This window comes from Sceloporus undulatus, chromosome 1, assembly GCF_019175285.1.
Source record: "Sceloporus undulatus isolate JIND9_A2432 ecotype Alabama chromosome 1, SceUnd_v1.1, whole genome shotgun sequence".
Lineage (NCBI taxonomy): Eukaryota > Metazoa > Chordata > Lepidosauria > Squamata > Phrynosomatidae > Sceloporus > Sceloporus undulatus.
The window spans coordinates 252,945,861-252,967,784 of NC_056522.1; the positions used below are offsets into that span (position 1 = coordinate 252,945,861).

Sequence of the window (21,924 nt, forward strand, 5' to 3'; positions counted from 1 at the left end):
CCTTTTCAGCAGGTGACAGACACTTTTCTTGCAATGGTGTGTTTTTGTTGTTTGTCTTGTGTTTACAAGTTGTAATCACTCTTTCTCTGCATTTTTTGGCAAGCCTCAGCATTAATCATGAATACCTTTAACTTTTTAAAAGAGCGGAATAAACTGGGTCCTTGGTATAAATAAATTTATTATTATTATTATTATTATTATTATTATTATTATTATTAGGATGTTTGGTTCCAGGACATCCTATGGGTACCAAAATCCATGGATGCTCAAGACCCATTATATAAAATGGCATAGTAAAATGGCATCCCTACTATCAAGGTTTGTTTTTGAGGGGGGGGGTTGGGGGGGTATTTTCAAGTAGTGGATGGTGGAATCCATGGATGCAGAGGGCCAACTGTATTTTTGTCTGTCTGTCTGTCTCACTATCCCTATAGAAATTTGGTCTTCAGCTGGACAAAGAGATCCAGATTCCCAGCTTTTTTTTTATAATTTTGTCACTACTGAGTAACATCTGAAAGAAGGTGCCTTCATGTACAAGATATACTTTTGCTAATGTAAGATTGCTTACTTGCTTAGAATAAAAGCTTTCTTTTTTTTTAAAAAAAAAAATCTGTTTTCCACACTCTCATTTGCCTTTGTTTGGTGTGTGCATTTGTATGTGTATAGGATTTTTAAAAAATACATTTTAATGCCATGGACGGTTGAAGCCATGGATACAGATGATGTGGATATGGAGAGCCAACTATAGAACCAAATAATGCATTCAGTCAGTCAAGGGTGACTCAAGCTCTTTTGTTAATTAACCTAGAGACAATTTAATTTTGATACCCCCATACATTCTGCCATACAGGGGTAGTAACCAATGCTGGTGTGTGTGTGTGTGCTATCATCAGGAAAAATTGAAGAAGGAAGGACTAGACCTTGGAAACATTACTGTTCCAGGCAACAGATCCCAGAATCCTGCAGCTAGCATGGCTGATGCCCACAAGAAAAATTACTTATTTGGACTACAGGTCCCAGAACTGACATTCCCCTCCCACAGTGAGCGCCATTGCAGTCCAAGAAAGTAAAATTTCCAGGCTCTAAGGAGGACACAGCAGAGTACACTCACCCAAAACTGGATGGAAAGGATCTCTTAAAGCTCCCCAAAAACTTGCTTCTGCAACAAAAGAAGAGGAGGCTAGCAGTGGCAACTCAGGTCCTTCCCCACCATGGGAAGAGGAGGAGGAGGGGAAGCAGGTGTTGGTAGCTTGCTACTGAAAGTGAAGGGGGAGAGGGAAAGCAAAGGCAGCCACCTGTTTTTTCAAATGCTTTGCTGCCATGGACCAAAGACATTGTGCAAAAGCAGAATGAGGAAATGGTCCGTGCTGTGGCTTTCACAAAATAGCTGGCTGCTACACACCACTTCCACCTCTTTTGGCAGCAGGCAGGCACTCTAGAGTTACAGCCTCTGCTGATGCTATGTTCGTCATCCTCCCTACTTTCTCCCATGGTGTGGATGGTGCAGAGGTGATGTTGTGACTGCCACTGCCACCACCTCCTCCAGGAAGAAGAAGTGTTCTCTTCTTCCTGGCTAAGTCAGGGGGAGGTGGCTGGCTGGCAAGCTGTGCTGTTATGTGTGCCAGCTATTTGATGAAATTGTTCCCATTTGTGTGGGGTAACAGTTCACTTCCCACTTCAAGCAAATAAGACGTTTATGCTGGCCCCGAGTCTCTAGATCAGTTTTCACCTCATGGTCACTTCATTCCCTCTCCTGGGATGAGAAAATGAAATTGCGAAGAAGAGATGAATTTCATTAGTGTACCAATGACACTGCAGTCCAAATATCCTCACTATCTTGCCCACTGGTTTTGTGGAAATGGGGGGGGGGGGAATGGAGGCAACACAGAAATCTGTGACATCCTGAAGACAAAAGGCCATCAAATAGTGTAGCTGTCTACCAGTGCTGTTATTTGGGATTAATCCATCAGAATAACCAAAACCACCGTGAAACAATTCTATTCTTGGTATTCCAGAAGGGCAGCATGGTCAGCAATAGTGAAAGCTGTTGAGGTGTCCAGTAGAATAAAAGCATTGTATTTATTTCATTTGTACCTTTGTGTGTGTCATTCATAAATGGAACTACAGCAGCTTCCAGTCTGACTTTGCTAGGCCTGACTTAAAAGTGCAGTTCTCTGGATTCTCCTGGTCTCTGGATTCATGGTCTAAAAAATAAATTAAATAAAATCTAAAGGATTTAAATTTTTAATTCACAACCACCTCAAGCTGAAATGCAACAATAAAGTGAAGCACTTTATCACAAAAAAGGCAGATTCAATAGCAGGCAATAGTTATTAAGTTCACTCACTTAGACTTAATTTGATTTTTCAGCCACTAGATAGGATCACCACCTCCTTGTGGGATTCTAGCAATACACTGAAACAGAGGCTAGGCTGGGGGCCCCTCCCTGCTTTCTTTTTGTTGGCAAGCTAAGACATTTTTATTCAAGCGGGCTTTTAATATATAACCATGCCAAGATGGCTTTTATATAGGGTGTGTGTTTTAGTTATCCTTTTTGACGTCTGTATATTTCTAAGTAATTTTACACTGTTTTTAATTAGATAATTTTAATTGTTTTTACATTTTTATCGTAAACTTTTAAAAATGTTTCTAACTATGAGCTGCCCTGGATCCCTTTCTGGGAGAAAGGCAGCATATAAATAAATAAGGAAACAACTACCTCAAATATCCAGATTGAAACAATGGCTCTGGCAGGTATAATCAACCAAGGCAAGAAAAATGTTTTTGAATATGCATTGCCAATTAAACTGAAAATTTCTGAAGAAGGAATGAAAATATTTGAGAATAAAATCATTTATTTGTGACTGCTACCATTCCAGTGAGAGCAAGGCAGTCCTCAGGATAGGGATATTGTTGGATTTTGTTTTTAGCATATTAGTACCAATTATTTTCGTATTGTAGTATCTTATAGTGTGGTGTTTTAGCATTTGCTTTTTATTGTATATGTTCTGATGTACCACCCCCTTTGGTGGAAAGGGCATTATAAACAAATGTTGTTGTTGCTATTGTTAATAATCCCCACAGCCTAGAGTTGAGCTAGCTCTGCTCTCTTGCAATCTATGCATTCCTTTTATACATTCTGCAATGTATACATTCTTTTTCTGCAGATGACTGTCTAACACATTTCCTCCTTCCTGCTACATTCATAAAACCCATAAATATAGCCTGCATCCTGTGCTAGCCCATCTCTACTATTTTAAAACAGTAATGGTAATACGGAAAAACTAATTGTTAATAAGATTTGTTTTCTCTCATTCTTGGTATTACTATCTTTTTAGTATTATTACACCTGCAAGGGAAAGGAGGACACAGAACAGCAATTATGCCATCATGCTCACTTCTATCCAATGTGAGCTACTATGGGTCCTATGTTTGAAGGAAGGTGGAGTATTTAATAAGCATTTAATACCAGTGAAATCAGTATGATATAACCATAATACTGAAGACTCTTATTTATTTCAGTAAGACTTAACAGTGCATTATATTGTCTGGATTGCATTCATTTCCTTCACAGAGCTTGCAGTGTGTGTGGGTCTTCACAGAAATCAGTAACAAACACATAATTGGTCAGATCTTCTTAAGCAGAGAAATTGGCCCAGCAGAGCTAAACGTGGAATTATGACTAAGAGTCTATGTTTAAGCTGCTAATAAGGATTTAATGACTCACACAATTTAGTAAGGGCTCATCTGATTGCAGACAACACAGCCAAGACACTATGCAATCTGAATGGCGTAAATGCATTTTTCTCAAATATTTATCTCTCTCGCACACACGCACACACGCGCGCATGCACACACACACACACACACACACAAAACATTCCAAATGCATCAGACTAAGAAACTTCTCTTTTAGCTAACCTATGAGATTTCCCCATATTATTTGTATGTCTACCCAGTAAACAGCAGGAATGCCTCCGGCTGAGAGATTCTTTAGGTTATGAGTATCAGCATGGAGACAATTCTGAGTTTACATCTGGAGTTTATATATTAAAAAATGGAGTACCAAGCTTTTTTGCATACCTTGTTCTCAGTGTGACTGGGAGGAAGTAGAGAGATTTTTAAAAATAAAAAAACTATTCCCAAATGCATATACTGGTTGGTGGAGATGGATTTAAAACAAAGCTCACATAAAGTGCATATATATGTGGTGCAACAGGCTCCAGACCAGACCCATCTCCTGTTCTGAAGCACATTCAAATTTGATCAGCTGCCACCATCATTAATCCACCACCACCACTTCCTGCAGAAATTTTGACTTCCCCTCAAGTGGAAAATGAGAATCCTATACACATATCCATACACATACCAAGCAAAAGCATATATGAAGAGAGAAAAGGAAAGAGATCTTTAAAGGAAAGCTTTTATTCTAAGCAAGCATATAAGAACATTAGCAAAAGGATATCATGTACATGATGGCATCTTCCTTCAGGTGTTACTTAGGACTAATTACAAAGTTACAAAAATGTCTAAGGACTTTATCACATGGGGGAAATGGGGAAAAGTGAGGGTTTAAACTAACATTATCCCATGAAAATTGTGTCATCGCACTGAAGATTTTCACACAACATCACGATTAAAGGGGTGGTGAGGCAGCAATAGCAACATCATTTACATTTCTATACCACTTAATAGTGAACTCAGCACTCTTTAAGCAGTTTACAACCTGTAACCCAGTTGCCCCCCAAAAGTTTGGTACTCAATTTACTAACATACGGAAGGATGGAAGACTGAGTCAACCTTGAAGCCCTGGATCGGACTCACAACCTTGTGACTGCAGTACCAGCATTTAACTACTGCGTCACCAGGGCTCTTTTAAGACAAAACTACAGTCAGCCCTCCATATCCACAGATTCTGCATCCATGGATGCAACCATTGTTGGCTTGAAAATAATTATTAAAAATTCCAAAAAGTAAACTTTGGTTTTGCCATTATATAAGGGAAACCACTTTACTATGCCATTGTATATAATAGCACTTGAACATCAATGGATTTTGGTATCCATGGGGGGGGGGGTCCTGGAACAAAACCCCAATTGATACCAAGGGCCCACACTATCTATCCCCCACATCTACTCTTGGGTCAATAACATTACCAATAATATCAGAGGTGCATTTACCTGTTCTTCCTCCAATAAGATACATGCCATCCTATGCCAACAATGCCCCTGTACACTCTACATTGGACAAACAGAAGTGGGTGTTGTTTGCCTTCAAGTCATTTCCGATTTATGGCGACCCTCAGGTGAACCTATCACAGGGTTTTCTTGGCAGGTTTCTTCAGAGGAGGTTTGCCATTGCCATCCTTGAGGCTGAGAGTGTGTGACTTGTCCAAGGTCCCCAATGCAAGAGGTTAAATGTACACAAGTCTGACATTATAAATGGTAATACCCCCAAACCAGTGGCAGAATATTTTACATCTTCCTGGATATACAGTAAGGGATTTACAGGTCACAGTAGAAATTATAAAGGAAGATTAGAAAGAGAAACATCCATTAGCAGAAGTATGATGAAAGACAATGGCTTCATGGCACAATACATATATCAATACAAGATATATATATATTAATACTACGGCAAATACAAGAAAAATCTTCTCAGAAAGAGCTTTGAACAGAAAGAAACAGACTTTTGGTAAGCACGTTTATTACTTTAACACAATTTTGGTCCTCCAGATGATTTGGACCAGCTCTCATAATTCCTGACTGTTGACCATGCTGGCTGGGGCTTCTGGGAGATGAAGTCTAAAATAAATGGAAGACCAAAGATTGGAAACCACTGCTTTAACACATCATCACTAACTGCTCACTTTAAAGATCTGAAAGATCCATATGGCCTCACAGACCCTTATGAACATTTAGAGCAAGGGACATAATTTGCATTTTCATGGATTCTATTACAGTACATTCTGTCCCATTCCCACAACTGTATAACCATGCTTTATAATCTCAGGCTTTAATATCATTCTGTACTGTATCTCAAGAAGTGGATTTATAGCCACAAAAGCTCCAGTGAAAACAAAAACCATTTCATCTTAAAGGTGCTACTACATTCTCTTTTCTCCCTTCCTCCAGCTTATATAATAAAATGCATATGTTTGCAGGTGGAATAGAAAGACAGAGGTTGAAATAAGATTGTGAATCAAATTAACTTGCATTAGCCATCAGCCGATCAACTTTAAAATGTGATACAATCATGTTTAAAACTACATTGCTCTCTTTCACAGTCCTACCAACAGCCAAAAAGAAGCTTGCAAGCAGTTTAAGTGGCAGATGTAAAAATTGTCTCACAGGTCCTTTAAGAAAACACAACAGATATACATTGTTCTAAGCCCATAGAACTGTGCATACTTTTTAATACAGTGATATAATTCAACATGCCCTGTGTATTTATTTATGCATGAGAACAGGGGTATTTCTCCACCTTAGACATAAATAAGGATTATTATTAGGACTGTCTCACTGGATGGACCATGTACAAATTTTCATCTTGGAGATTTATTGTGGTTCATATATATAAATACAAACACACACACACACACACACACACACACACACACACACACTGTATACATTATCTTCTATGAGCAATAGCCATCTATTTCTTAAGACTGATAAATTTATTTCAGCATAAGGTTCAATGTGCAGAGGAACAGCCATCTTCATCTAAATGTTCACACCTTTTCCCACTATTTGATTTACCTTTTCTCCAGCTTTTTTTTAAAAAAACTCATTTGCAAACTGACTAGCACTTAAATGCCTTTGGCTAGGGCACAAATCTGTCTAGAAAGCACACTCCCTGCTTTGCCATGCCAAACACCTTTCTAATAATACCCTCCCGGCTCTAACATTCCTGTCATCAGAAGGCACCCGAGTGTTCAAATAGTTCTGTGTACTAGAATTGCTTCCCTGATTCCTGAAATAGGACTCTGCTACAGCTTTGAACAGGAAATGAGCTAGGATGGAACGTAGGGCAAAACAGCCACCTGCACAACCGAAGAGCAGAAAAGGTATCTGCCTCTGCAGCAATACCTCAGAGTCTTAAGAGGACTGTTTTTGAGGGGCATTAGTACAGGCAGTTAGTACAGTGTGGGTATGCTCACCCAAATACAAGTATATCCTTCCAACCCTAGAAAGCAGGCCTGCTTTGTTTTGGGGGTTCCATTTTAAGACACTATGCATGCTCATATATCCTTTTGGTATCTTTCAAATACAGTCAGCCTTCCACATTAGTAGCTTTGAATTTGTGGATTTGATTATTTGCAGATTTGATTAATATGTTCTCTATTGCAGTATCCAGACTGGCGCTTTGCGCCGGCCTGGATACGTGCTAGGGTTGCCTCAGGGCGTCCTTTCCAGATGCCCCGCAACCCTAGCACGTAACTGCGGTATTGTAATGGTGGCACCATTTCTACATGGGTGCCGCCATTACAACGTCACGGCCGCACCATAGCCAAATGGTGTGGCACGGACGTGACATCCTGGCGCTGCTGCAGGGCGCTTGTGGCGCCCTTTCAGCGGTGGCAGAAGGAGCTCCATTTTGGAGCTCCTTCTGCCACATGTATCGCTGGCGCGGCCTTTAAACAGCTGCGCCAGCAATACAGAGAGAAAGGGGCCAAGTGGCCCCTTTCTCCCTTTCCCCGCCACTGTCGGGGTGTCCTTGGGGCATGAAGCCCCAAGGGCACCCCTTTCCAGGCCGTGGGGAAGCAGCATTTTGTCACTTCCCCGAGGCCAGGAAAAGTGACAGATCAGGGCCTCCGGGGCTGCCACTGTGGCAGCTAAGGTCCCTATCTGTCGGGGAAAGGGGCGAGTGTAGGCCGACCCAAAGGGGCAGTCTGTATCCTGCCCATGAGAATCTTTAGGTCTTCCAGCACAACTCTGCTGGAAATTGACCATAGAGTTGCACTGGAAGACTTACAGCTTACTAGAGAAAACACTTCTTTAGGCATTTGAAGGTAGTCTAGCATGCTTCTATCTATGGTCAGCCTCTGGCAGACGTTGACCATAGAGCTGAAGGTCCTAGAAATCCCAACAGAGTTGTTCTCAGGTAAAAAACATTGTCTTTTTTTATTTCCACAGTTTTGGAAGTCGCGATTTTATTTTTCGGTATATGTGTTTTCTGTGTATGTTTGTAACAATGTTTGTTTGTGTATGTTTTAATATATATTTCAAATAAAGAAGTTGCAGTTTTTCTGCTTTCCCGGATGTCTTGCACCATTAACCCCAGCAAGGGTGGAGGTCCAACTGTACTTTGTACTTACATTTAAAAAGAAAACTTTGACAAAACTAGAGATAGCTTTGTGATAAATAAGAGATGGCTGAATCACTTCTTTGCAAATCTAGTTACAGCTGAAAACTGAGCTCAGTCAAAGAGAAATGGGATAAGATATTCATGTATCCAAAATGCAGTAGGTACGTGTTTTTCAGTACTTAATTCACTGCTTGAATTGTGTATATTCTTGTGGGCCCTAAAGAAGTACTGTATTAGCCTGTATCCCAATGTCAAAGTGCATTCACTGCTCCCTAACAAACATAAATAGTTACCATTCACATAGAGGGGCCACCTGAAAAAGGACAAGACTCCTGTACTTTTAATAGTTGTGAGGAAGTAAGGAAAGTTTTTCTTTCCATCTTTCTCTTTTCTCTTTTTCCCCCCTTCATCACTATGTGTGTCGACAGAACATTTAAAGAAGCAAGATTTGGTTAGATACGACATAGCTACAATAATTTTCATGAGAATTAGATAACTGGACAATTGATATTGTGAGAAAAAACATTAAATTAATTTTATCCAATCAAAAAATAGAGGGGGATTAGATTTAACAGAAAAGATAAACGTGGAACTTTATAGATAGAATCAATCATAAGGGGAAGGTTGATAGAAAACAATATATTCTTCGCCACAGTTTTGGAAGTCGCGATTTTATTTTTCGGTATATGTGTTTTCTGTGTATGTTTGTAACAATGTTTGTTTGTGTATGTTTTAATATATATTTCAAATAAAGAAGTTAAAAAAATAATAGTTGTGAGGAAGATGGAATTTCAACAGATGTAACTTGAACAAGTGTTGTTAATGTTGCTGTTAATAAAAATATGCCTTTTGATACAACTCACAGAAGCATGTGCTGGAGTGGGCTCATAAGTGAAATATCAATATTCGACACAAAGATAGTTTGAAATTTTGTATGACAGTAACTTTGTAGATGAATTAGGCACAGAAGGAATATTAATCATTATTCATTTTCTGGCTGAAAAAATTAGTTTCTTACCACTCAGGAAACCTAGTCAGGAAAAATAATACAATGGCAAGAATTCTGTGCAATTTTCATGCATTATTGATCCATCCAAAAGTATTTGGGGAAATTGTTCTGCACAGAAATACATGCATATTTTGCAAGAGAATTATGAAGTATTGAACAAAACACTGGGATTTGTTTTTGTTTTTTTAATTGTGCAAGACTGCTGTTTTTATGAAGAAAACAAAACCAACAACTTAGAAAACAAGTATCTTATACATTACATATTATTTTACACAAAATTCAGCAATCTTGCACAAACATAGTACAGTCAGCCCTTCTTATACATGGATTTTTTATACACAGATTCAAGCATCCACTGTTAGAAAATGTTCAAAAAAAAGTATAAATTTCAAATATCAAACCTTGATTTTCCATTTTTTTTTATAAGGGACACCATTTTGCTAAGTCATTATATTTAATGGGACTTGAGCATCCACGGATTTTGTTATCCACGGGGGATCTTGGAACCAAACCCCAGCGGATAACAAGGGTCCACTGTAAGATGGTTTTATTGTACAATGATTACCATTTTGTGCATAAGGTTTTTGGTGTGCAATACTTTATGTGCAAGATTTTTGTTCTGTAAGATTTTTTGCTGGGCAAGATTACTTTCTTTTTCTTTCTTTTCTTTTCCTTCCTTCCTTCCTTTCTTTCTTTTTGCATAGGAAACAGATTTTTGTGCAAATAATCCATGTGGCTGCCTGGAAATGGGGTGGCAGTAGTAAAACATTCCCTCCTTTCAATTCTTTCATACATGAAAATGTAACTTTCTACACAGAATAATTTCCTGAAACACTTCAGTGCATATGAAAACCTGGTGAGAACTGTGCAAAAATATTCTCTCTCTCTCTTTCTCTCTGCAGAATGGGAGGAAACTGTGGCAATTAATTGTCCTCACTCGCAAGGACAAAATAGTTGAATATTAACATCTTTAAGATTTAAGCAGAATAAAGCATAGAATCATAGAATTCATAGAATCGTAGAGTTGGAAGAGACCCCAAGGGCCATCCAGTCCAACCCCCTGCCATGCAGGAACTCTCAATCAAAGCACCCCTGACAGATGGTCTTAAAGCCATATAAATAGAAAATAGAAATACTAAAAGTATGCAGTTTGGAGACAGACAATTTTTAAGGAAAATTATGCAGCTAGAAAGATGCATCTCATTTTATCATTGCTAACTACAGTCTATCAGCTTTTTAAACAATATAAAAGCCTGCAAAACCTTACTAGTGGTATAAGTTGGAAAAGAGCATGGACTCCTTTTAAAACACTTTCAGCTCTGAAAAGTTATGCCGTAGAAGATAAAGTTTCTCAAAAGCCTTGTGAAAAAGCCCTTACTGATCTAAACCATGCCAACCTTGAGGCCTAGCACCTTGCAATTCAACAGCTAACAATTCAGTTATCTGTTTTTCTGTCTGTCTGTTCCAACTTTTATTCTAACCCCACCCACCTCTTTCAATGTGGAAGCACTGATAGGGAGACGTCTTGACTGTTTCACAGGCATCATGCTGAGGACAATATGAATTCTGATACCTCCTGAACTATATGGTTCATGTTAATAAACTGAAGTGTTTCCAGAAAGTCCTTATTCAGTAAATACACACATCTTCACTATTTGCTGCCTTTTTGCACACAAGGCATACTCTAATTGTCTTTCTACATTCCAGGGCTGCCAGAAAAGAAACAAGAATGCTGAGGAGAACCACAGACACAAATGGAGAGAAAACTAAAAATCACATGTGCAGAAAAGGAACCCTCATTAACTTCAATTTGCTACAGTAACAGGGCTAGAATATAAAACCACTGTCCTTAATACCACATATGCTTGGTCCTACAACATGATCTGATCCAACGAAACCACACAGGGTTGAATAGTTCTTATAGGCTGCATCGCACTGCAGAAATAATCTGGTTAACTGCCATGGCTTAATGCTATAGAATTCTGGGAATTGTAGATTGTTGGAGGCAGCAGAGCAAATCTCTGGTGCCACAACAAATTACAGCTCCCATAATTCCATAGCACTGAGCCATGGCAGTTAAAGTGGTGTCAACCAGATTATTTCTGCAGTGCGATGCACTCATAGTTAAATATACCATTTCTGATTTTCCAGTTACAGTTTGTGAATGATCAGTATGTAGCTCATCACTAGAGTCTCATATTTCATTGCTTCCCTTAATACAAAATACTTGATCTTGGAGTAGGGGAGCAGCCTTTACACACCATAGTTTTTTGGGGGGAGGGGACATCCTGGACAGTGTACAAGCTGTACTTGCCTGGCCAAAAGCTGCGCTTCCAGTGGAATGTGTGTACTCCCGTATCACTGACATGGAGGGTTTGTGCCATGCAGCTGTTTGACTCCCATTATGAGCCAGGCACAAGCATTCCTACTACAGCTTCTAATTACACATATTATCCAACTTTTTACCCATCTCCTTTGCAGACAGCTTGCCTCTTCAGAGCCCTACCTTCATTATGAAACTAGAGACAAATTAAGCAGCAGAAATCTTGCCAACAACTCATTTTAAAAATAAAGCTCTAAAAATGAATAATGAGCGCGCACACACACACACACACACAAACTTGCAATTATTCTTTTCACAGAAGAGAATATATTTCAAGAAAGAAACCTGTAAGATCTTCTAACCTGCTCTGTTCCTTTCTAATGAGGCAGGATTTTAAATACTGAACTTCATTTTGAAAGTATTAAAAAAAACTGCCTGAACCAAAGTATCTCTAAGGTACATGTACAACTAGTAAAGTTATGAATGCATATAGTGAAGAAGATTGGTATTATATCACTGAAAGCAGCTGTTGTCGGTCAATAAGTATTTCAAACATGCACACAAAAAGAATCATAGAATCACTACCTGGAAAAGATTCCTACCAAAAATTCTCTCACCCTAAGAGTAAGTAAAGATATTTGTAAGGTACCTTAGCAAGGAATTTTCAGCTCCATACGCTTGCGTTAAAGAAGAAATAATGAATGACAACTGCCAAGTCTCTCTCACTCCCTCTCAGCAGTCTGGCATGATAGAGAGGGTGGGGGAAGCACATACATGCCAGTGCAGGTCATTTGAAAGATATAGATAGCAAGTGCATCCACATATATCTAAAATTGTCTGAAAGCAGCTGTCAGTTCAAAACAGCTCTACAAGGATCAAGTTTTCTACTGTAGCCCCAACATATACTGTATCTGTTATATCAGTTGTGTAAAAGACGGACTGCTCCTAGGAACCACTATCAATGTCTGCAGAATTTTTCCGCATGCATTGTCTTGTACAAGTTACACTTTTTATCCTGACTATAATCCAGTGATATTGGTTAGGCTGCAACATGTGAATTTGCTCAACCCAAATGACTGATTGACTCAGTAGTAAATTTGCATTTGATCTTAACTCACCACCCACTGCACCAGCTTTGAAGTAGAAAGCTGAGAATGTTGTTGCTAGTAACAAAAGAAATATCGCTAGAAACAACACAACCAGATGGTCTGCCTTTCTGGATATTATGTTTGAGGTCTGCACTTCGAAGGTTTGGTGCCAGGATCCCCTGTGGATACCAAACTCTGTGAATGTTCAAGTCCTGTTATATACAGTGGCATAGTAAAATGGTGTCCCTTGTATAAAATGGCAAAATCAATGTTTGCTTTTTGGAATTTATACTTTTTTTTTAACATTTTCAAGCCGTAGATAGTTAAAACCATGGATAATCTGTGGATATGGAGAGCCAACTGTACAAAGACATCACACAAAGATTAGACAAAAATTTAAAATGGCTACGTTGTGGGAATGAGTTGTTCTTCTTTCAGACTACGTATTTTATGGAAGAGAGGAGTCTGCAGCGCTGCTTCTTTTTTTACCTACAGATACTCCCAAGAGCATCTGCAGCCTGTAGTTACTGTTACCCTAGTGATAATTTAACTACTGTTTTTTTGAAAAAAGTTCAAGGCCAACTTTGTCACATACAGTATGTTGATAAAAGGTGGCTCTTTAAAGGCACTCTGTTTCAAGAACAATGTAGATAGAATTATAACACCCTTCCTGGATCCCATGCCACAATAACAGCATCCAGGACTTCACAATATACTATTTTACCCTGTCAAAATTCACAATATGTCAAATTAACTAGAAGTGCAAATCAGGTGCATATGAGACATGAAAATGTGAACAGAGAGATGTCGCCTTTTACTTTGCCACTGTATATAATGAGACTTGAGCATCCACCGATTGTGGCATCCTGGAACCAAATACCAGCAGGTATCAAGAGCCCACTGTACTGAAGCCATAATTTTAGAAACTTAACAAAGGTTTGCATATGGCAAATCTGTCAGCCATTTTATATTAGACTTTAATTAATTAGAACAAGAGCCAAGATTCTTAAGTATTTTGTTTAACATGTTAGGGATGAACACTTATTTTCATCCCAGGCTGGTTCATCCCATCCACAGTTTTGTACAAAAATTCCAGCAAATTACTCCCACCAATTCCAATTTAGCATTTGTTGTTGTTAACTGCCCTCGAGCTGACTCCAACTCAAGGTGACCCTGTGGGTGAGACATCTCCAAGATCCCCTATCCTCCACTGCTCTGCTTAGTTCCTGCACATTCATGTCTGTGACTTCCCTGTTGATTCTATCCATCCAGCATGTGGTCTTCTCTTTCTACTACCCTCTACCATGCCTAGCATTATTGTCTTTTCTACTGCTCTGTGCCTTGTCATTACATGGCCAAAGTATGACAGCCTCAATTTGATCATCTTGACCTCCAAGGAGAAGGGCCCATGCATGATTATATGAGTGCAGGATTGCTGCTTTGCATTATAAAATCAAAAAACAGCAGGAAAACATGAGGCATATACAAACATTTCTGCGCATTTTTTCCATTTTGACAAATGTTCAATAAAACGTCAGACTCAATGTCCCTGGAGCACAGGATTTTATTGTTATTCTAAACAGTTGTCAACCCTTCCTGGAAGTTAAATTCCCTCCACACCGCCTGACAACCATCAATACAATTAGTATGAAGGCTTTTCCACACTGGCTCCTGAAGCCTCCCTTTTATCTCAATGCATTTTGAATCCAGACAAACAGCATTAAGTACCAACTCCCATTTTATGCTGGCTCAGATAAAACCAGTTTCCAGATTTATTCTCCTTTCAATAACAATAAAACACATTATTCTGCTAAGCTGAACACTGCAGGGTTCACAACTGGTTTGTCATCTTTTAATGAAGACTGACCAAAACTACCAAATAGCAAAATGCTCACATTCACAGGAAGATTTGTACTAGTTTTGAAGTACTGTATAAATAAATCTACATTTTGTACTAGGTGTTTGGAATCTAGTTCAGAATGCAATTTAGTTAGTTTTTTGTGGTTTTTTTGGGCTATGTGGCCATGTTCTAGAAGAGTTTCTTCCTGACATTTCACCAGCATCTGTGGCTGGCATCTTCATGGAACACTTTGAAAAGCAAGCCCTGGAAACAGCACTGAAAAAGTCCACAACTTGGTTCCGATACATGGGCCTGTTACAGACAGCCAAAATAAAGCTGCTTCGAGTCACAGTGGAGGTATGGTGTTTCAATGATGCATGTGTCCTAAGAGTCCAGAAGTTGCACCAAAGCCACGCTCCAGCCCTAAGGACTGGAGTGTGGCTTTGGTGTGGCTTCTGGACTCTTAGGACGCATGCATCATTGAAACACCATACCTCCACTGTGACTTGAAGCAGCTTTATTTTGGCTGTCTGTAACAGGCCCATGTATCGGAACCAAGTTGTGGACTTTTTCAGTGCTGTTTCCAGGGCTTGCTTTTCAAAGTGTTCCATGAAGATGCCAGCCACAGATGCTGGTGAAATGTCAGGAAGAAACTCTTCTAGAACATGGCCACATAGTCCGAAAAACCCACAAAAAATTATGGATGCCGGCCATTAAAGCCTTTGACTTCGCAATTGAGTTAGTTCAGCACTTGATACTAGCAGTTCACTTGGTTCATATCCAAAGTGAAGCCTCATTTCAGTTCACTTTCTGATGCTTTAAATGTCTTCTCCATTTCCTATGATGCGGAAATCAGTAAGTGATAACCCCCATCCCATCCCAAACTGGATAGAATTTGCAGGTAAAGTAGACTCTTCTGATGGTATGATGTCTGGTAGTTCCATACAAACAAATGCAGGGGGTGGGTGGGATTGTTTCAGGAATCTATAAAGTCTGTAGGTCTCAGTTTTTTCTTGCTTTCTCCTTTTAAAGAGATGTTATAGATTTTCTTACTTAGGTAAAGTAAGATAAAGACCTACTTAAAAGGACAAATACGGTTGCTGTTTTCTGCTTCTCTGCAAAGACAAATGTATTTAACCACTGTTAAGACATTATACGAGGCATAAGTCCAAAGATTCCACAGGTGGCATTGCCTTCCCAGACCCTCTGCTGAACAGCATGTTTTTCAAAGGTTAATTGTTGTTCTAGAAGAGGAACAATAATGTCAATTCCATGATAACCTATCAACTTCTTTAATCAGTGGGAGGTACTTCTCAAAGTAATGGAGAAACAGAATCACCACCAGCAACCAATTATTAAAGCCACTACATCACGCATTTTAAACCAATCCAATAGGATCAAAGTGTCAGTATCAAATATGAGAATTCATATGGATAACAAAATGTAACAAATGTAACAAAATAATTTTATCATATACATGGAAGCAATTTGAAAGATGGGATCAGTTTTTCATCTTGTACATGGGTTTTACAAGGTTTTGTACTGTTGTCTTCAGCTGCCAGGAACATGATATACATGTTACTGTGTACCAAAGCTGATCTTCCTCAGTTTCATAGGAGAAGATGCTGGACCTGAAAAAGAGAGGAGGGCAGGTTGTGTCAGTGCACAGATGACCACTCAAAAAAGAAGCAACCTCTTTTTCTTTGTGGTCTGTGTGCTTCACACAAATACGTGATTAGTAAGGCAAGACAATGATGATAGGGCGTATCAAGCCACAATTTAGGACAAAACTGCCCTCCTTAAGAGAGCATCTGCATATGTTCAAGAGTCTATGCAGCAGAACATGGCCACTGTTAAAGATCCCAATTAAGGAGCAAAGACACCAATGACTCTTAGCGAAACAAATTAAAAGCTTTATTATAGCAACTCTATTCTAAAGATAGGAAAGTTACTCAGCATGCTAATGTAATCTAGCTACATTCTAGGGAAGAGCTGAAAGAGGACTCTGGGAAGAGGAAGAGGTGGAAACATCCCTAAAAGTATCAGTTTACATCACAGAGGGAGCAGCATAGGTTGACAAACACGAAGGACACTTTAGGTCAATCAGGACTTTATGACATAGGGCTTTCAAAGGACCATAAAAGTTCATTAATAGCATATTTGGCAATACAGTGAGTCCTTGTTATCCACGGGGTTTGGTTCCAGGATCTCCCATGGATAACAAAATCTGTGGATGCACAAGTCCCATTAAATATAATGGCAAAGCAAAATGGCGTCCCCTCTATAAAATGGCAAAATCAAGGCTTGTATTTTTGGAATTTATACTTTTTTTTGAATATTTTCAAGCCGTAGGTGCTTGAATCCGTGGATAAAAAATCCATGGATAAGGAGGGCCAACTGTACCTATTGTTCTTTTCCCTCTCATTGATGCCTTGTCTTCCAATCAAGGTTAGCCTGCATCTTGCCACAGATGGGGAAATCCATCTATAAGCTCCTAATTGCGGTGGTATAATGCTAGTCCACAGGTGTAGCAAATTATCTGGCAGACTGCATGGTCTTAAAGAGTGGCTAATATACCATTTTCCAATTTTTCTGGATATCTCTAGGGGGTGGGGGTGGTTTCTCAAACAAACCAAAAATGTTTGATTGAGGTCCCTGTATAATCAGTGGCTGGAAGGAGATATCAGAAGCCAATTTTCTAATAAATGGAATACTTTGATGCTTCAAGTCCTGAGAAAAAATGTCACAACATCCATACATTTTGTGAATACACACTGAGCCAATCAATAGGCTGAATAGTAACATCTTAGACTGATACATCCATTAAGCCACTATAAAGTGAATAAATTTTCAGTGCTATGGACAAGTGGCAATGTGAACTTAAGCATCCAACATGCTCATGACTACAAACCAATCATTTAATTGAAACAAAACAAGAATTGACTCTGGTGCGACCATTTCAAATTTTCTTGGCATACTGTAGCAGTTGGTGCCTCAAAGATCAAGAATGGGATGCAGAATGCCATCCTTTTTTGGAACTATGAAATAAGAGGGGAAATATCCTATGAGCTCGCAACAATATAGTATATATTATGTGGCATTCTTCTGCAATAAAATCTTTATTTCCTTTCTCAGAACCTAGGTCAGTGGTGTTGAACACTAAACTCCTACATGGGGAAATGAGTTAAGCTCTACAGCATAGCCTAGCAAAGAATGGTTAACACCCAGATATTGCTGGTGATGTTGTCCCAAGTGTTGAGTTAGTGAGACAGACATGATACCCAAGATGGTAAAGGGGCTGATTATGGCCTCTATAATGGGAACTCCATGTGCAGGGGAGTCAAAGGCAATGTCTAGCTCTTCCTTTTTTGAAGAAGAATGATAGTGAAAATGCTTTAAAGGAAACCTCTGCTGTGAGGAAGATTAAGAAGAATAGTTTTTTGTGGGTTTTCTTGGGCTATGTGGCCATGTTCTAGAAGAGTTTCTTCCTGACGTTTCGCCAGCATCTGTGGCTAGCATCTTCAGAGAATGCTTGCCTAGAAAGGACTTGGGTGTATATATTGTTTGACCTGGAAAGGCAGGAGTGATTTGCATGTGTATTGTTTTGTTGCTAATGGCAGTCCTCAGGGTGGGAGGGTCTGTAAAAGAGGATTAGTGTCTGTTTGATAGTGCCAAGGATTCCTATTAGATATGGACAAAAGTATCTTGATGATGAGAGAAAGCAGTATGGACCAAAGTAACCCAAGGATAGTGTGGAGCTGAGATTGGAGACTTGTATGCTAATTCTCTGACTTCACTTTTGGAATCTCTCCTTACTAGAGAGTTCCCTAATGGGCACTTATTATGCTGATGAAATCTTGGTCACTTCTACACTAGCAGACTCAACTGCTACCAAAGTTGAATTAGTTGTTTTGGGAATGGCAATCAAGCCTTTCACAATTGCCATAGCAAGCTGTCATAACAAAACAGGGTGGGTGAATAATAACTGTGTCACAATTACCTTTGCAGAATCAGGTAATGGTAAGTTGTTTCTTAGGTCTTTGGCTATCTTTCCCTTTATAGTTATCCTTCTTTCTTTCTCCCCCCCCCCCCCCAAGAATTTGAAGCCTCATTAAAAGGGATCTGCCCAGTATTACTGTCATATTTTGCCAGTGTTATATTGTGCCAGTGTTATATTGTAGGCCTTTCACAACTGGTATCACAAGTGATCTTGTACCCTCTTCTATCAAAGATTTTGCAACCAAAGCCAATACCATCCTGGATTACTTCAGTACCAATTGTCTTTTTGAAGATGACACTGCAGCACCTGACAGTGAGGTATCCCACCATCTAATGAGGTAATTTCTTTTGAGATTGCTGGAGTTATACAGAAGGAACTGTAAGCAGTATCAATTATCTTCATCAGAGAATATTTCCAGAGGTGAAGGTGGAGACAAAATACTGTAGTCTATTCCTGAGTCCCTGTGTGATAAACTTTCTGCTGACTGCACAATGAAGTCTTCACCTAAACAGAAGAAACACCCCCAAGTCTCCTTCACCTAAAGTAGCAATATTACTCCTACTAGAAGCATATTTTTAAAATAACATCTTAGAGACCATACAAAAAGGGGAGGAAAAGGAACTGAAGCCCTGAAAAGAGGTGTTTAAAAAAAAAAGACTACAGTACATAAAACAGAAAAGGGAACATATTAGGGAAGGAATCTATGAAGGGGGAAATAGAAAAGCTACTCAACAATGACAAAATTGAAGGAATCCTTGTGATGCTCCCGTTGGCATATGAAAAAGAACTGAGGAGTTAACAACTCTGCCACTGGGAAAAAGAGGGATAGGGTGTTGGGTTTTTTTGTTGGTTTTTGTTTGTTTGTTTGTTTGTTTTTGCTCCAGTGGCTTAATGGAAAGTGACCATTGAACTAGAACTATACCAAAAATAAATCCAATTAAATATTTATAAAAAAAATGCCAGACAAGATGATGAAAAGCAATAGATGATTGTAAAACAGTGAAAATGTGGACTATATTGTAGTAATAATAGTAACACTAACATCAGTAAACAAAGCAATTGAAACATTGACCATATGGTTATCATAAAGCATATTTATTTATTCATTCATTCGATTATTTATATTCTACCCTATTCCATAACATCTCAGGGTAATGTACAAGTAGAATCGATTTAAGTAGTAAAACAATGTAAAACAATAAAAATAATTTGAACAGACAAGAGACATACTAAACAATTTAACAAACTAAAAACAAGTTTAGGTTAAAAACAGTTTAAAACTATGAGAATAAAGATTTTTTTTCCAGTAAATCAATAAGCCCTGACAGACTTTAATAAACAGCTATGTTTTTACCTGGTACTAAAATAAAGCCAGTGTTGGCACTATCAAGCCTCCAAGGGGAAGGGACCCCACAACTGAGAATGCCTTTTTCTACATCTCCACACAGAACAGAGCACCTTCCAGCAAACTTTAGTGTTTACACAATAATTATATAGCAGAAGATGTGATCAGATTTTCTGTCTCCCTAGACTCTCCTTCTATATCATCTTGAGAAAGCAAGATGAAGACTCACTCTAACATCATCGTCTTTCTTCCCCTGTATATTTTACTATCTTTGCCTCATGAAGAAGCTAATGCAGTGGTTCTCAAAACTTTTTACCCTTGTGATCCTTTTTACATCTACATGCAGATATCGCATTCCCCTTCCCCACTGGACATAGTATATGAATAAAAATATTTTGTTTGTTCAGTGTGCATATTTTCATATATACATATATATTCACATTTTAACATTTTATAAGGAAATAACATTGTCCAGATTAGAACAATTTTATTTAAATAATTTCAATACTTTGCCATTGCCTTCCTCTTAATATAGCCCTATATTACCTGGTGTTCCCTGATGGTCCCAATTGCAAATACTAACCAGGCCTGACACTACTTACTGTAGTTTCCAAGCTTAGGGGACCTGTACCATTCTAGGTCTAAATTTCTATATACTTCAGTGTAATAAATTATTCCACAACAAATTTCTATATGTGGTATCCGAAAAATGGTTGTAAAACTTTGCTTCTCTTTATCAGTTTTGATCTGACAGATTCAATGAGACACTTCCTTCTTCCTATACCTTCCATTCTTTTTCTTGTTAACTGCCTCAAGTCGGCCCTGCTCATGGAAACCCTGTGGAGGAGACACCTCATGACTCCCTATCCTCCACTGATCTGCTCACTCCCTGCAAACCCATGCCTGTGACTCCCCTAATTGAGTCCATCCATCTTGCTTGTGGTCTTCTCCTCCTTCTCCCTTTCCTAGTATTATGGTTTCTAATAGTGATCCATGTCTTCTCATTATGTGGCCAAAGTACAACAGCCTCAATTTGATCGTCTTGGCCTCCAAAGAGAGATCTGGCGTGATCTGTTCGACCCATTTATTTGACTTTTGAGCTGTCCATGGTATCCTAAGCACTCTTCTACAATACCACATCTCAAATGTGTTGATTTTCTTTCTCTCTGCTTCCTTCACTATCCTCTCGCATCCGTACGTGGTGATGGGGAATATTGCCTGGACGATTCTGACTTCAGTGCTCTGTTGCATATCTTTGCTCTTCAGGATCTTTTTTAGTTCTTTCATAGCTACTCTACCCATTCCTAGTCTTCTTATTTCTTGACTACAGTATCCACTCTGGTCAATGTTTGATCCTAGATATGGGAATTCTTTTACTATTTCAATTTCCACATTGTCCAGATTGAATTTCTGTATTTCTTCTGTGGTCAATACAGTATTTTTGTTTTCTTTATGTTCGAGATTGACCCTGCCTTTGTGCTTTCATCTTTGACCTTCCTCAGTAACTGTTCCAAGTCTGTGATGGCTTCTGCCAGTATTATTGTGTCATCCAAATACCTTAGGTTGTTGATGTTCCTTCCTCCTATCTTCACTCTTCCTTCTTCTGATCATAACTCTGCTTTTCTTATGATGTTTTCAGCATATAAGTTGAACAAACAGAGTGACTTTATGCAGCCTTGCCTGACCCCTTTACCAATTGGACATCACACCCCCATGTCCTTGAGTGCGTTCCATAACTTGTCATAACTTGCCAAGCCCTCCCTCCAGTCCATCTGCCTTGGTCCAGGCCTCGGAGGTAGAGAGGAACTGCTGGACCTCTTACCCTCTCCCTCCACCACTCCTTTCTCCTTCTGTGTCATGTCTTTTTAGATTGTAAGCCCAAGGGCAGGGAACCATCTAACTAAAAAGATTGCATGTACAGCGCTGTGTAAATTTACAGCGCTTCATAAATAAAGGTTAATAATAATAATAATAATAATAATAATAATAATAATAATAATAATAATAAT

General features: G+C 38.9%; 1 protein-coding gene across 6 annotated transcripts in view; it reads right to left on the reverse strand.

Annotated features, from left to right (window-relative positions):
* Positions 1-21,924, reverse strand: part of SPTB (spectrin beta, erythrocytic) — a 180,160-nt gene that overhangs the window by 102,551 nt on the left and 55,685 nt on the right. Inside the window, exons 1-2 of one of the 6 annotated variants that reach the window (XM_042440999.1) lie at positions 12,292-12,478; positions 2,095-2,204 (exon numbers count right to left, since the gene is read on the reverse strand). The exons of 1 other annotated variant lie outside the window; for it this stretch is intronic. The gene's annotated coding sequence lies outside the window, so the exon portion shown is untranslated. Of the gene's footprint in view, positions 1-2,094; positions 2,205-12,291; positions 12,480-21,924 lie in introns of those variants that run through there. 4 more of the 6 variants (XM_042440970.1, XM_042441006.1, XM_042440977.1 and 1 more) reach the window with 4 other exon arrangements.